Source organism: Ctenopharyngodon idella, chromosome 19, assembly GCF_019924925.1.
Source record: "Ctenopharyngodon idella isolate HZGC_01 chromosome 19, HZGC01, whole genome shotgun sequence".
NCBI lineage: Eukaryota > Metazoa > Chordata > Actinopteri > Cypriniformes > Xenocyprididae > Ctenopharyngodon > Ctenopharyngodon idella.
The window spans coordinates 30123680-30138069 of NC_067238.1; the positions used below are offsets into that span (position 1 = coordinate 30123680).

Here is a 14390-nt window from a genome sequence, read left to right on the forward strand (position 1 = left end):
GAGTTAAGGCTGCTCTGTGCCTGTTCAAAATTCTGTGTATGGACATGATACCGCATAAAAGCCAGACCAAATTATGCCTGCTCTGACCCACCTCAGCCCCTAGTATCAAAGTATACAGTTGAAATAAGTGTAAATGCATGTATGCCACCTCTGAGCAGCATTAAATGTCTTTTTTTATACTTATCTGCCAGCTCAGAAGCCTTTTACCATATTAAACATTTGACAAGTACGATCACAGCGAACATTCAAATCTGCGTTGGTGCCGACCCAGAGAGAGCAGTTGTCATGTAGGGGTGAATTCAGGTTGATTGGGACACTTTTTGCCATTGAGATTTGACTGGAAATAAGTGTCCCAATCAACCTGAATTCACCCTATACAGTAGGTAGTATGAAACAATTCAAATGTTCACAGAATTACTGGGATAAAAGATTATAGTTCTGATAAGCACTGATGTCTACGGTAAATCACCTTTTGAAAGTAAATTGACGCTTCAAATAAAGATTGTATCATTTCTATCATTACACCAGTAGGTGGTGACATGTGACTGAATGGATTTGTCATTGAATCATCCATTCAAGAGTTTCTTTTAAAAAAACGCTGATTCATAATGTAACAAGTGAAGTCTTAAAGGGTTAGTTCACCCAAAAATGAAAATAATGTCATTTATTACTAACCCTCATGTCGTTCTACACCCGTAAGACCTTCGTTCATCTTCAGAACACAAATAGAGTACCTCAGGGATGACGTGTTTTTGTAGGCAAAACCCGGAAGCGAGTTAGCATTTTAGGACTTCCGGTTCCATCGCCCTAAAGTCTATGGGTTTTTTGAATGGGTTTTTGCTAAATCGCATGAAATAAGGTCTGTGGTTAACAAAGCCTCTAAATATTTTCACGTTTTGATCTATGACATAAAACACACCAGTTATAACCCGCTCGTGATTTTTTAAACCTTTATTGTGTCTTAAAAATGGCGGTTGCTAACAAATTGCTAAAAGGGACTACTTCCTTTGGCGGGGACTTTAGACGTCATCATGACAAACAGGACATTCGGACAGCATTTCTCATGAAAAAGTGGATAAGTATTCATACACAGCGCAGATCATAATCAGCGAGCATGTTTTTAAATAAAATTGTTTTCTAAATAAAGTTTGAGGAAGCTTGGTGGTGGTCACGTTGATCCGCGACCATGGTGTGCTTTAGTCCGTTTATAGCCTACTGTTAGCTTTTTATATCTGACGACTTTATTTAGGCTTCAAAATGTATAAATGTTGTGTTAACTTGTAAAGATTATCTTGATAGACAAAACGTGTAAGTGTCATAACCCTTTGTTAAACACAGAGCTTATTTTTTGCGATTTTCCAAGTCTATGGGAAAAATGCATTGGCTTTCGATCGAGGGAACCCGTGCGCCGCTAACTTCCAGGTTGGCCTACAAAAACACGTCATCCCTGAGGTACTCTATTAAGATATTTTGATTAAATCCGATGGCTCAGTGAAGCCTCTATAGACAGCAATGCCTTTGAAAATCTCAAGATCCATGAAGGTACTAAAAACATATTTAAAACAGTTCATGTGAGTTCTACCTTAATATTATAAAGCAACGAGAATACTGTTTGTGCGCCAAAAAAACAAAATAACGATTTTTCAACAATATAGTGATGGGCCGATTTCAAAACACTGCTTCGGAGCTTTACGAATCGAATCAGTGATTCGGCGCGCCAAAGTCACGTGATTTCAGCAGTTTAGCCGTTTGATAAGGAGATCCAAAGTGTGTAGCAGTGTAGCTGCACAGCCCCCTCTGTTGGTGAATATAATCACTACACGATAACCAACAGGCTGCTGTATGTTGGTCGGGTTTTTTTGCAATGTATTCGCGAGTTATTTTGAACGAGCTGTAAAACGGGGACATTTCCGGGGACAGTTCCGGGGACGGAGTACCAAAAACCGGTCCCCGGAAAATGGGGACGTCTGGTCACCCTATATTATAGGTCCCCTTTAATGATTAAGTCTTTGAAGCATTCTTTCAAACTTTTAAAAAATAATTTAAATTAATTAAATATTTTTAAATAGACTGCTGCAATTAACATTTTGTCAGAACCTCAAGTAAATTACATGTGAATCGTGCAGCTCTATTTCATAAACTCAGTTGTTCGCAACTGCATTCATTTGCTGTCCACAAGATGGCAGAAGAACCATAATGTGAAGACTGGGAGGAGTGCAGGGTTTTTAGTATGCTGTATTGGTTTATTAATTATCCTGCTGGGGTTTGTAGTCATGATGGTACATTCCGTACCTGCACTGAGCTGGCACTTTGTTCTTGCTGCAGATTTGATTTTTACATTTATAAATTAAACAGCTTGTTGCATCTACATTTTGCTGCAGCAGGGCTGAGTGTTTCTCTGCAGGCCTGGGGATGTGTGTGTGTTGATGATAAATTACTAGCACGTTTCAGCATTTGTCCCTGTTTATAAAAATCAGATGTAACAACAAAAGGAATATTGGTGAAGGAGCTTCAGATATGCAGATTAATGTAGGTTGACTTTCTCTTGGGCAGAATTTGTTTTTGCAATCTGCGGTTTTAGATTTTAGGCTGTTTTTATTCTTTATCTGTTAAGTAAACACTTCTTCCAGAATTTATTTACTTTTCTCCTTTTTTTTGTGAGAATTTTTTATTTTTATTTGCACACAGATGCATTTAGACTTTGCCCCCATTTTATGGTAAAGTACAAAGATTAATATTTTTTTACTTTTTCTACATAATATAAAGCTCATTTAGCCTAATCTGTGTATCAAAATATAATTGTGTGTGAGTCAGTATAATGCTATAATCAGAACAACAAAGAAGCTCTCTGTAGGACCGGCACAACTGCATCAATGCAATCAAATAAAACTGCGATTAGTCACACAGTGCGATGTTAGAGCAGCCTGTATTATAACAGACAAATAATATAGCTATACATTTCTCCAAGTCCAATTGTAAAGGGAATGCTGAAAGAGCTTGGACCATGGAAGAAAATTTAGAGGAAAATTTGATTACTGGAGAGCAGAGAAACTATTGGATTGTGATCTTTGACAATGTCTGCGATCTCTAACAGATTCAGCCAATATATTATTCACAGCCCACAGTTCATATCAAGGACGTTATAGTCATTATAGGACATTGTTCAGTTTTTAAAGAGATAGATGAATCACCTCGTGTTTTTCCAAACCTGTAACTTACTTACTTCTGTGGATCACAAAAGAAGATGTTAGAGACAGCAGCCTCAGTCATTGTTCACTTTCATTGCACCTTTACTGTGAGAGTGAATCAGTCTGTCATTTTGACTTCTCCGCTGGTGTTCTGTGGAAGAAAGAAAGCCATACAGCTTTGAAACAACATGAGGTTGTTGTGATTCATTTTTGGGTGAACTATCCCTTTAAGACTTCCTCAGTTTTTAAGTCTCTATAGAACGACTTGTTTGAATCATAGGCTAAATGTTCACAGTTTCTATCCCTTTATACTGACTATCATAAGCTTCCAGAGTGAGTGAATGGATGCAGTTTCTTAAAGGGATAGTTCACGCAAAAATGAAAATTCTGTCACTATTAACAAACATGAATATTCCTATTTTGGTCCTTACAAAATATCTTCTTTTGTTTTCATGGGTCACTGACGAATAAGGTTTTTAAAAGTGTAAAAAAACAACATAATGGAGATATAATTAATTTTGAAGTTTAATTAAGTGTTAACAATTAGATTATGTGGTTTTTATAATCAATTAACACTGCTTTTGTCATTTTTTTACAAGATGGACAAAATTTGTCACCAAAAAAGTCATTTGGTTTAACCAAAATTTCAGTTTTATAATATTTAATATTTTCAAACAATGCTAACAGGCTGATATCTAGCTAGCTAGCAAAAGGACAATCAAAATCTTTATATTTAGTACATGTTTTTAAAATATTACAACATATTCCATGTTTTATAGCGGTTGTACCGAATGACCTGATGTTTCGGGACATGTGTATGATCAAGTGAAAACATGAATTTTTCAAATAGTTAAAAGAGAGTTAGTTACTTTGCTTCATGACCATGTGGTCCTTTGCAGGTGTCTGAATGATGTCACATCCTGTCACATGATATCGACCGCATGACTTGATCCAAAATGATCCCTTTATATTGGTTACTTCAAATGACATCAATGAAATTCATTTTTCCGGACATTCTTTCTCATAACAAAGCAACGACTTCTACACATAATTTTAACACCATTTTGCACTATGTTGATATATGATGTTATAAAATTAAAAAAGAATAAAAAATATATACATTTATTACATTTTAAGATATTTTAATCACAAATGAAATGACTGTATTGGCCTTTGGACGGTTAAACCGAACACTTCAAAAACTAAACACTTAAACACAAAAAAAGCTTTATATGTAGCAAAATATAATTAAAACCTTTTGGATTCAATAAAAGAGATCTAGTTGTACTACCTTACATACTTTGGATGTCATATCTTTGTTTTTTATTATTATTAAGGCCTTTGGACAAAAAAAATGACCCGTCATGTCACTGACCCTCATACACTCTAAAAAATGCTGTGTTAAAAACAACCCAAGTTGGGTTAAAAATGGACAAACCCAGTGATTAGGTTGTGGCAGTGCTGGGCAGTTTTATATAACTCAATTATTGGTTAAAAATTACTGTATGTCTGGCTTAAAATGAACCCAAAATAGGTTGAAAATTAAAAAATCAGACACATAATTACTAGAGGCAACAATAATAATCAAAAGGTGCAATTTAATCATTGTTTATTGTTTAATTATTACTTATTAAACTTATTAATAAATGTTCATTTATAAAACATATTAATACGTTAATTTCCAACATACTTTAGGTTCATTTTAAGCAAGCAATACAGTTGAGTTAAATAAAACTACCCAGCAGGTTGGGTAAACATTTAACCTAACTGCTGGGTTTGCCCATTTTCAACCCAACTTGTTGTTTTTTTACCCAGCATTTTTAGCAATACAGGTTTTGCTACGTCATGAATTATGGCAGAATGTTCATTTTTAGGTGAACTATATCCTTTTAAGCATTCAAAGCAGTATGCATAATGCAAACTCACTTTGACCACACATATGTGCTAAGTTAATGTCATGTCTCATTTGGGGGAAAAGATCACTTCTGTGCACCTACATGAAATCTGCATATAGATCACAGGAATGCCTTTGTGTCACGTAGGCAGATCTAATTGCATTTCTTCAGAGCCCCGTCGCACTGTCTGAGTATTTGATGCAACCCATACACACACACACACACACACACACAGAGAGAGAGAGAGAGAGAATGAATGAAGTCACGACGAGCAGAACTTCAGTTCCCAGAGTCCTCCAGAGGAGGAGAAAAAATCTAGACACAAGAATCTACGGAGGCCCGGATGCCCCCATCGACAAGGCACGTCTACAGCCCTCTCTGACTAGATTCCTCCGAGTTGGTTTGCAGAGGGCGAGAAACGGCGCAGAACGGCGCTCATTCCAATTTCTCGCGCTCGCTGCACTCCCGGGGCGCTCCTGTGACAAACTGCGGTACTCTCTTACTACAATTTGAGTTTTTTTTATCCGACGCGGTGACAAAAACACGCGAGTTTTCTCTTGTTCTCCCTGCGTTTTTATTTCTGTTTTCTTTTTCTTTCTTTTTTTTTTTTTTTTTAAACCAGATGCTGAACAGACTGTTTGGCGTCGCATGACAGAAGAGGACCGAGATGACCAAAAACCCCGACATTCATACATAGTTTTTTTTTTTCTTCTGCTTTTAAGATGTTGCATGTCACCGAACGTTCTGTGATCCAGTCGCGAGACGCCTGATGAGCGCGTGAGGAGCGCAGCACCACAGCTGCAGCAGCGGAGCTCGTCGCCTCCCGGTGAGTGCGCGCGTCTGGCTTCACAGCCAAAATTTGCATAGTCTTCCCCTGCGCCGCGCCGCATTTCACGAGGGTTTGTGTTTTCTATTGAAGGAATTTTTATTAACCTCATCGCTGCCATTCATTGAGCTCGCGATAGGTCACTCGCATTCACACACACACACACGAGCGCGCGCGCACACTCCATATATACATAGATTACACTCACCTACATCGATCAGACAGCTGTAGATTGCCAATATTAAACATTTCTTTATATGTGCAATACAATTGTGTGGACAATATATGTTTTTTATATTAAACTATTAATATAAATGAAAGATAATTGACCGTTTTGATTTGGGAAACGTGCATGTGTCGCTATAACACAGGGCAAACATAAATGTGCTATGGAATACTGATGAGTGATCATAAGTGGCTGTTGACTGACAGCATGTATGAGCGTCTGATGCGTTGGGTGATTATTATGGGGAGACGACAGCAGCCGCGCGCGCCTGCCTGGAGCTCGCCAATGACTGCACTTTTGATTAGTCTGGCTAATTATTCAGCCTCTCTGTGTCTCTCAATTTTTAATTACGAAGTGCTTTATTGGAATGCTTGTTTTACATACAATATTAAAGATGCCAAAGCATAAGTACAAAATAAAAAAATGTCATAATAAAATGAAAAGGCAGTCATGATTTCAATATACAGTATTTAAAAAAAAAAAAAAAAAATCTATTTACGCAGCATTGGCATGACATGCCAATTAAGTAGTTATTTATTTATTATTATTAAACTAATCTCCTCTGCTGTTTGTCTGGGAAATGATGAGCAATGCAGTGGCGCGTTGGCGCAAGTCTTTCGGCTCGCGCTGTGCGCGCGACGGTGGCGCGAGGATGTTTATGTTGTGACAGGCGCGATTATTCATGGCACACGCCAGGAACGTAACAAAACACGCGAGTTGCTCTGCCCAAAACACGCACATGGTGGCATTACGGAAACGCGGATATTTCTACTAACAATGGAATGGATTAGTACATATAGTTTCTATATGTATATGTTCATATAGAGTTCGCAAATCTCTTTGTGAACGTTAGGCAAACGCTAGGTTGAATAGGGAGTGGGGGACTGTCTGTGCATGTGTCCACCTGTCAGAGAGTCTTATAGCGCTGGTCTCCATGGCAACTTTTATTCTGTAAAGGAAGCTTGGTTTCCCACAACAGCTGGAAACCTCTGATTGGCAGAGCTGAGAGACATAGCTGACCTTGGCCACAGCTAGTATATCTCACACTGCACATACTTAGCAGGAAAACACGGCTTCACTCTCTTCCATCATCCACTTTTTCATTCCCTGCTGGCTGGCTGTAGCTAGTTTTTTTTTTTGGAGAGATTTTCACCTCTGACCCCTAGTTCCTCAGTCTAGGGAGGAAGGGGGAGGCATTCTGTTTCAGGCTGCTAAGTTTATCCGCATCAGTATGTGTGTGAGACACGAAGACACACAGAGAACTTGCGAGCGAGGATGGAGTTGGTGCGAGGGGAGGCGAGAGCGAGTAACTAGGGTTCTGTATACCTGACTGGTTTCTGTGTCTCTCAGTAACGAGCCGACTCTAACAAGAGACAGAGCCAGCTCAATTATTAAAGAAAGGGAGGGGAGAAAAACAAGGGAGAGTGGTACTGAGAAACACATACACATCACATAAACAACAGCTCATGCATGCTGTGAGAGCACAACACAAACACAACCTGCCGCGGAAAATGATCCTTGCGTTTGCTAGTTTAAAACTCACCCATTAAGAGCTTTGAATGGTTTTGAATGAACGATTTATGTTACTACAAGACACCTAAAAAGAAAAATACAGCAGTTTGCCATAGAGTTTATTTAGATCAGCTGATACAGTATGTTGCATATGCATTTGTATGCGTTGATTTTGTCCTGACGTATGTCGTTCTCTCTCTCTCGCTTCTCTCGACTCTCCCTTTCTTTCTTTCAGGTAACAAACTGCCTGGCTAAAGATTGCCATGGAAACATGCAGTTTGAGAGTGAGATGAGAAATGATTGAGAGAATCAATGTCTAAGGTAAGTGTGGGTTTTCATTCCATACATCATTTAGGTCACTCAGGACAGCCTGTTCAAATATGCTCATTGTTTTCAATTATGTAGTTGAAGTACTTTCTGTTTCTATAAGTACATGAAAGAAGGCTCTGATTCGCCACACCTTTTTGTACACATTAATGCAAGGCCGTAACCATGTCTTAACCTTTTTTTTTTTTTTTTTTGGTTATTGGGTCATTTTTTTTTTTATTAAAAGGAATGAAATAATTAAAAGGGATTTAAGGGAATAATGAAAACGAAATAAGATCAGTACAATTAAATTCCCAGGTCTATTAAGTAATCAATTTAAACTATTTGTAAATAATTTTTAAATATATATATATATATACAGTCAAACCAAAAGTTATTCAGACATTTTTGATATATTTTTACTAGTAGGTTCAGGACACTATAGTTCATTTATGTAAGTGAGGATAGCAAAATAAAGCAAACTGTGACATATTATACTCAAAAATTCTTCATACAGTGGATTATTGGTAAAATTGATAAAAAATTTGGAACCAAAAATTATTCAGACACTTTGACCTGACCATGTTTTGCTTAAGTGTTATCTGACACAGTTTAACTCTGAGATCTTGTCATATTTTATTACCATTTTTTTAATCTATAGTGAATAAACTGTATTAATGAATGAAATGTTCAAGATGTCTGAATAAATTTTGGTTTGACTGTATATTCATTCTTATTTGTATGTCTGATATGTCAAAAACGCAAAACGTTTCTTGTCTCGTCACATTCAGTTATGAATTACATGAATCATGTCATATTAATCAAATAATAGCATGTTTTCCATTCAAAAAATGTTTGGTTTTGGATATAAGGCTACTGTCGGTCACTGAATATTTCAATCATAAAACAGTCGTCAAATATTAAAGGAATAGTTCACCCAAAAATGAAAATCACCCCATGATTTACTCATCCTCAAGCCATCCTAGGTGTATATGACTATCTTCTTTCAGACGAACACAATCAGAGATATATTAAAAAATATCCTTAGTGCTCCAAGGTTTATAACGGTTATGAATGGGGGGGCCGCGTTTTGAAGACAAAAATAATGCATCTATCCATAAAAAAAGTAATCCATATGACTCCAGTGGGTTAATAAAGGCCTTCTGAAGGGAAGCGATGCATTTTTATAAGAAAAATATCCATATTTAAAACTTTATAAAGTCAAATAACTAGCTTCCGGCAGACGACCGTACGCAGAATGCGCAAGTCGATTTACAGCGGAAGAGTGTCCTTTAACCTGACGCACAACGTAATGATGAAGGGTGACGTTTTTCCTGGGACAGTCCCGTATTTCAGCTCTATTTTTAGTGTCCTGACTTATTAAGAAAAAATCATGTTTTGTCCCGTATTTCATCTTTCCTAAAATTTCGTTACAACTGGGTGATCATAGAATGAGTAGTAGTAGTAGTGTTCTGTCACGCAAGAACAGCCCAATCAATTTGTCATAGAACAAAATTACCATCCAATCACAATTCGTTATTGATTAGTGAAGGCGGGATATCGCGCTGCTCTCTCTCGCACATGCTCTCTCTCTTTCTTGCGCACGATCCCAGTTCTCTCAGACAGCACATGATCATTTCTACTTGAGCCTGAATGGTCAAATGCACACATAGTTGTCAAAATGTCCATCGTGTGGAGTATCTCACGTAAATACAGTCGATTGTGGCTTGAGTGGACGTAAACAGGTGGGTGAAAACAGGATATGTGTCAGTATATTACATACATGGATTCGGTCTTAAAGGGACAGTAGCCTAATTAAATATTTGTCTGTCATTAATGTTAATAAAACAACTAAAGATGTTATATAAATGTATATATGTATATCATGAAATAAAATTTCTCATATCATGGTCATATTGCCCACTCGTCCCGTATTCCACCATGAGAAATCTGGTCACCCTAAAAACAAATCACCGGTCATGGATTATAAGTCTAAAACTATCATTTTTAAAGAGAAATGTCGGAGGATTTCGATATAAGAGAAGAGGAGCTTGAGTTTGTTTCACAGCCCTATTTGTTTGAACCACAAGAGGCGTGTAAGATTACGATAATCCTACATCCTGCGTCATACATCGCGTCAGAGGATTACTCATTTGGCGCAAGTCGACTTCTGTGTACGGTCGTCCGCTGGAAGCTAGTTATTTGAATTTATAAAGTTTTAAATATGGATATTTTTCTTACAAAAACGCATCGCTTCTCTTCCCTTCAGAAGGCCTTTATTAACCCCCTGGAATATGGATTACTTTTTTTTTATGGATGGATGTATTATTTTTGGCTTCAAAATGTGTCCCACAACCATTATAAACCTTGGAGGACTAAGGATATTTTTAAATATATCTCCGATTTTGTTCGTCTGAAAGAAGATAGTCATATACATCCAGGATGGCTTGAGGGTGAGTAAATCATGGGGTGATTTTCATTTTTGGGTGAACTATTCCTTTAAATATTACTCGCCACGTACTCTTTCACTGCTAAAACGAAAAGTGTCGTGTTGGAATTCACACCCGTCCTCTGTGAACGATAAGCCCCTGCCTTCTTTGATCTGATTGGCTAGCTCACTCATTCTGACAGTGACGAGCGCTGTTAGACCGCAGAGGCAGACCAGCCTAAAAATGTGACTTTTAAAACTTTTTTTGTCATCCTAACAACAAACAGAGCGCTGCATAATGGAGTACAGCAGAGCAGCATCAATAATATCAAATATTGGAGGGGGGACAATTTGGCCATTTCTAATTATTTGGGGGGGACTCAATGTGTATGGTAGTTATGGCCCTGCATTAATGTGCTTTAATTGGGAAAAGTGAATGAAGCATGTTCGAGACCTGTGCCAATCATGTTTTTCTTTGTTCTTTATGTTTTTTTGTCCATTTCTTCTTTGTGTTCCATTTCCAAATTTTGAATCACATTTAGTTTCACAAAGTGTTTGTGGATTTTTATTCTATTCAGTTACATTTTAGTGAAATTTTAAACATTTTGTATAAAGCATAATAATGATGAGACAAGGAGTCTTTTTTGAGCCATACCCGTCACTTCAGTGCTATCCGAAATATGGTGATAAGTCTTGCGTCACGGAAGCAAAATCTTTCAGTTGTCATTCAAGCTAAGATTTTAGGAGGATGGAGCATATTCCAACTGGAGTATAAAATATATGTGTCCAAATTTTAAATGATTTTAAATTATTATTCATAAAGAGTACACACTTGAGCATGAGTGAACAGGGTCTGTTTTGTAAATATATTCTGAAATATATTCATAGGCTGCTGTCGTAGTTAGGATACCTAATTTTATTTTGTGAATTCAGTAATGTTTGGTGGCTGTGCTTTAATGACACTTTGGATACAAAACATTCTCACATTTCCTACATTTTTTTCCTTAAAAAATTATTTATTGTCACTAATGGGTAAAAAATGTATGCATGTTTATAGTTACAGGACATGTTTCAGATGCCGCAGTTTTACTATTAATGCATTATAATAATATAAATTCAGCTCAATGGTACAAAGAGCCTCAAAGTTATGAATGTGCAGTGGGCTGAATCTTGAGGAGGACAGAACATTCTTGAGAATCAAATTAATCTGTTCAAGCCTTGGTATCATGCAGAAAACTGACTCAGATCCTCAGTCCTGTCGGATCACTCACTTCCCCATTTACTTTGCTGCACTGTATCTTTCTCGTGATTTTAAGGCATTGTGCTCTTTTAATGAAATCATCTTGGTCCCAGAGCTGAATGTACATCAGTGACCTCAGCTTTCTCGCACATGACTGTGGGTGTTGTTGTGTCAGGCAGCAAACTCAGAACACCTGTTTGCCCCCCAGGATACACTTGTACCGCTAGAGACTCAATTTGCTGACCTTAATTGAATTATGCACACTGAAATTAAATGATAGATAGATAGATAGATAGATGGATAGATTGATAGATAGATAGACAGACAGAATGATAGGGTGAACATGATTTCACCAAATACAACATGTTCCTGGATCAACATCTTTCAGCCAATCAGATTTGAGGGACAGGTTTACAGTTTATGTCGAGTTTACAACCAGGGTTAAGTGCTTTGACATCAGTGTTATTCACCTATCGTTTCCCTCTGATTTTAGGGGTAAGTTATGGGTAGGGTTAGGTTTAAAGGTAGGGATGTGGTTAGGACTATACTTTTGGACAGGAATGTTGTTCCAGGATCAACAAAATCTTACTTGGCAAAATCACGGTGACCAGATGGATGGATGGATGGATGGATGGTTGATGGATGGATAGATTATGGATAGATAGATGATGGTGGATGGATGGATGGATGGATGGATGGGTGGATGATCGATAGATGGATGGATAGATGAATGGATGGATGATGGATGAATGGTTGATGGATGGATAGATTATGGATAGATAGATGATGGTGGATGGATGGGTGGATGATAGATGGATGGATGGATGGATGGAGGATGATGGATGGATAGATGATTGGTAGATAGATGATGGGTGGATGGATGGATGGATGGATGGATAGATAGATGATGGATGGATGGATGGATGGATGATTGATGAATGGATAGATTATGGATAGATAGATGATGGTGGATGGTTGGATGGATGGATGGATGGATGGGTGGAGGATGATGGATGGGTAGATGATTGGTAGATAGTTGATGGATGGATTGATAAATGATGGATAGATAGATGATGGTGGATGGATGGATGGATGGAGGATGATAGATAGATAGATGATGGTGGATGGATGGATGGATGGATGGAGGATGATGGATAGATAGATGATGGTGGATGGATGGATGGATGGATAGATAGATGATGGTGGATGGATGGATAGATGGATAGATAGATGATGGTGGATGGATGGATGGATGGATGGATAGATGATGGTGGATGGATGGATAGATGGATAGATAGATGATGGTGGATGGATGGATGATGGATGGATGGATGATTGATGGATGGATAGATTATGGATAGATAGATGATGGTGGTTGGATGGATGGGTGGATGATAGATAGATGGATGGATGGAGGATGATGGATGGATAGATGATTGGTAGATAGATGATGGGTGGATGGATGGATGAATGGATGGATGGATGGATGGATAGATAGATGATGATGGATGGATGGATGGGTGGATGATGGATGGATAGATAGATGATGGATGGATGGATGGATGGATGATGGATAGATGATGGTGGATGGATGGATGGATGGATAGATAGATAGATAGATAGATAGATAGATGGGAGTAAATAAACTATTTTGCAGTATCCATTTTAATATTAATACAAATGTATGACAATGTGTGATAGAAATATGATAAAAATCATTTAAACAGGATATGAATGTGTTCCTGAGTGACTGATCAGATGTCTATCTCTCCATCTATCCTTTCTCCTTCTGTCTAATCTTTCTTTTTCTTTCCTATCTCTCCATCTCCTGTCTTTTCCTCACCTTCAGACTGTTGCAGACTCTCTCACCCTCCCCCTGTTTCTCCCTTTCCTGTTCTATCTCTCTCTCTCTCACTCACTCACTCTCTCTCTCTCTCTCTCTCTCTGTCTGCTGGAAGTTAATGAGCCCAGCTCCCCCTGGGGAACACACACTTCCTCTGCCAGAGACAGAGGAGAGAGCGAGTGAGATTACACAGTGCAGAGAGAGAGAGACATAGCAGAAAGTGAGAGATGGTGGGGAAGAGGAGGGGTACTATGGGGAGATAAGGGAGGAAGGAGAAAGAGTGAGCGAGAAAGAGATAAAGAAACAGAAGAAAGTGAGAGAGTGGGGGAAGAGCAGAGGTACTGAAGGCCGATAAGGGAGGAGAGAGAGAGAGAGAGTAGGAGGGAGTGGAATTTTCTGGATATGATGATAGAGGGAGTGTACAGCAGGCAGAAAGATGGATGAGTGCACTACACACTCCCATCCTGAATGAGAAGGAGAGATTTAGACCATGGAAACAGGGATAGAGAGCGAGCGAGAGAATGAGCTGTGCGGGCTAAAAAGAAACAGATGCTTTTGAATAAAGCCCCTGTGTGAGAGGGAGAGAGAGAGAGAACACATGAAAAAGTCAAGGGAATATCTGCATATGTGCACACTAGTGTGTGAGACGCAGACGGAGAGAGCGAGAGAGTGCGTATGTGTGTTTTTGAAGCAGGTCTTAACATGCTGTCAGTGTCTAGAGTTGGAATGTGCACAAGGCGGCCATTGTTGTTTAAACAGCCAGCCAGCAGCCCTTCTCCTTGGCAACGGGCTCTGCAGCAGCGTCTCCCACAGCAACAGTGGAACAGGGGTGCTGGAGGGGGGGGGGAGAGTCAGGAAGTCAGGGCCGCAGTGGAGAGGCCCCTCTACAAAACACTGGCCTCAAGGTCCAATTCAATATGTGTGTG

At 38.6% G+C, this 14390-nt stretch overlaps 1 protein-coding gene across 2 annotated transcripts in view; it reads left to right on the forward strand.

Moving 5' to 3' along the window:
• Positions 1 to 5118: 5118 nt before the first annotated feature.
• ahdc1 (AT hook, DNA binding motif, containing 1) overlaps positions 5119 to 14390 on the forward strand; it is a 31275-nt gene continuing 22003 nt past the window's right edge. Inside the window, exons 1-3 of one of the 2 annotated variants that reach the window (XM_051873840.1) lie at positions 5119 to 5574; positions 5806 to 5909; positions 7883 to 7968. The gene's annotated coding sequence lies outside the window, so the exon portion shown is untranslated. Of the gene's footprint in view, positions 5910 to 7882; positions 7969 to 14390 lie in introns of both variants that reach the window. The other variant, XM_051873839.1, reaches the window with a different exon arrangement.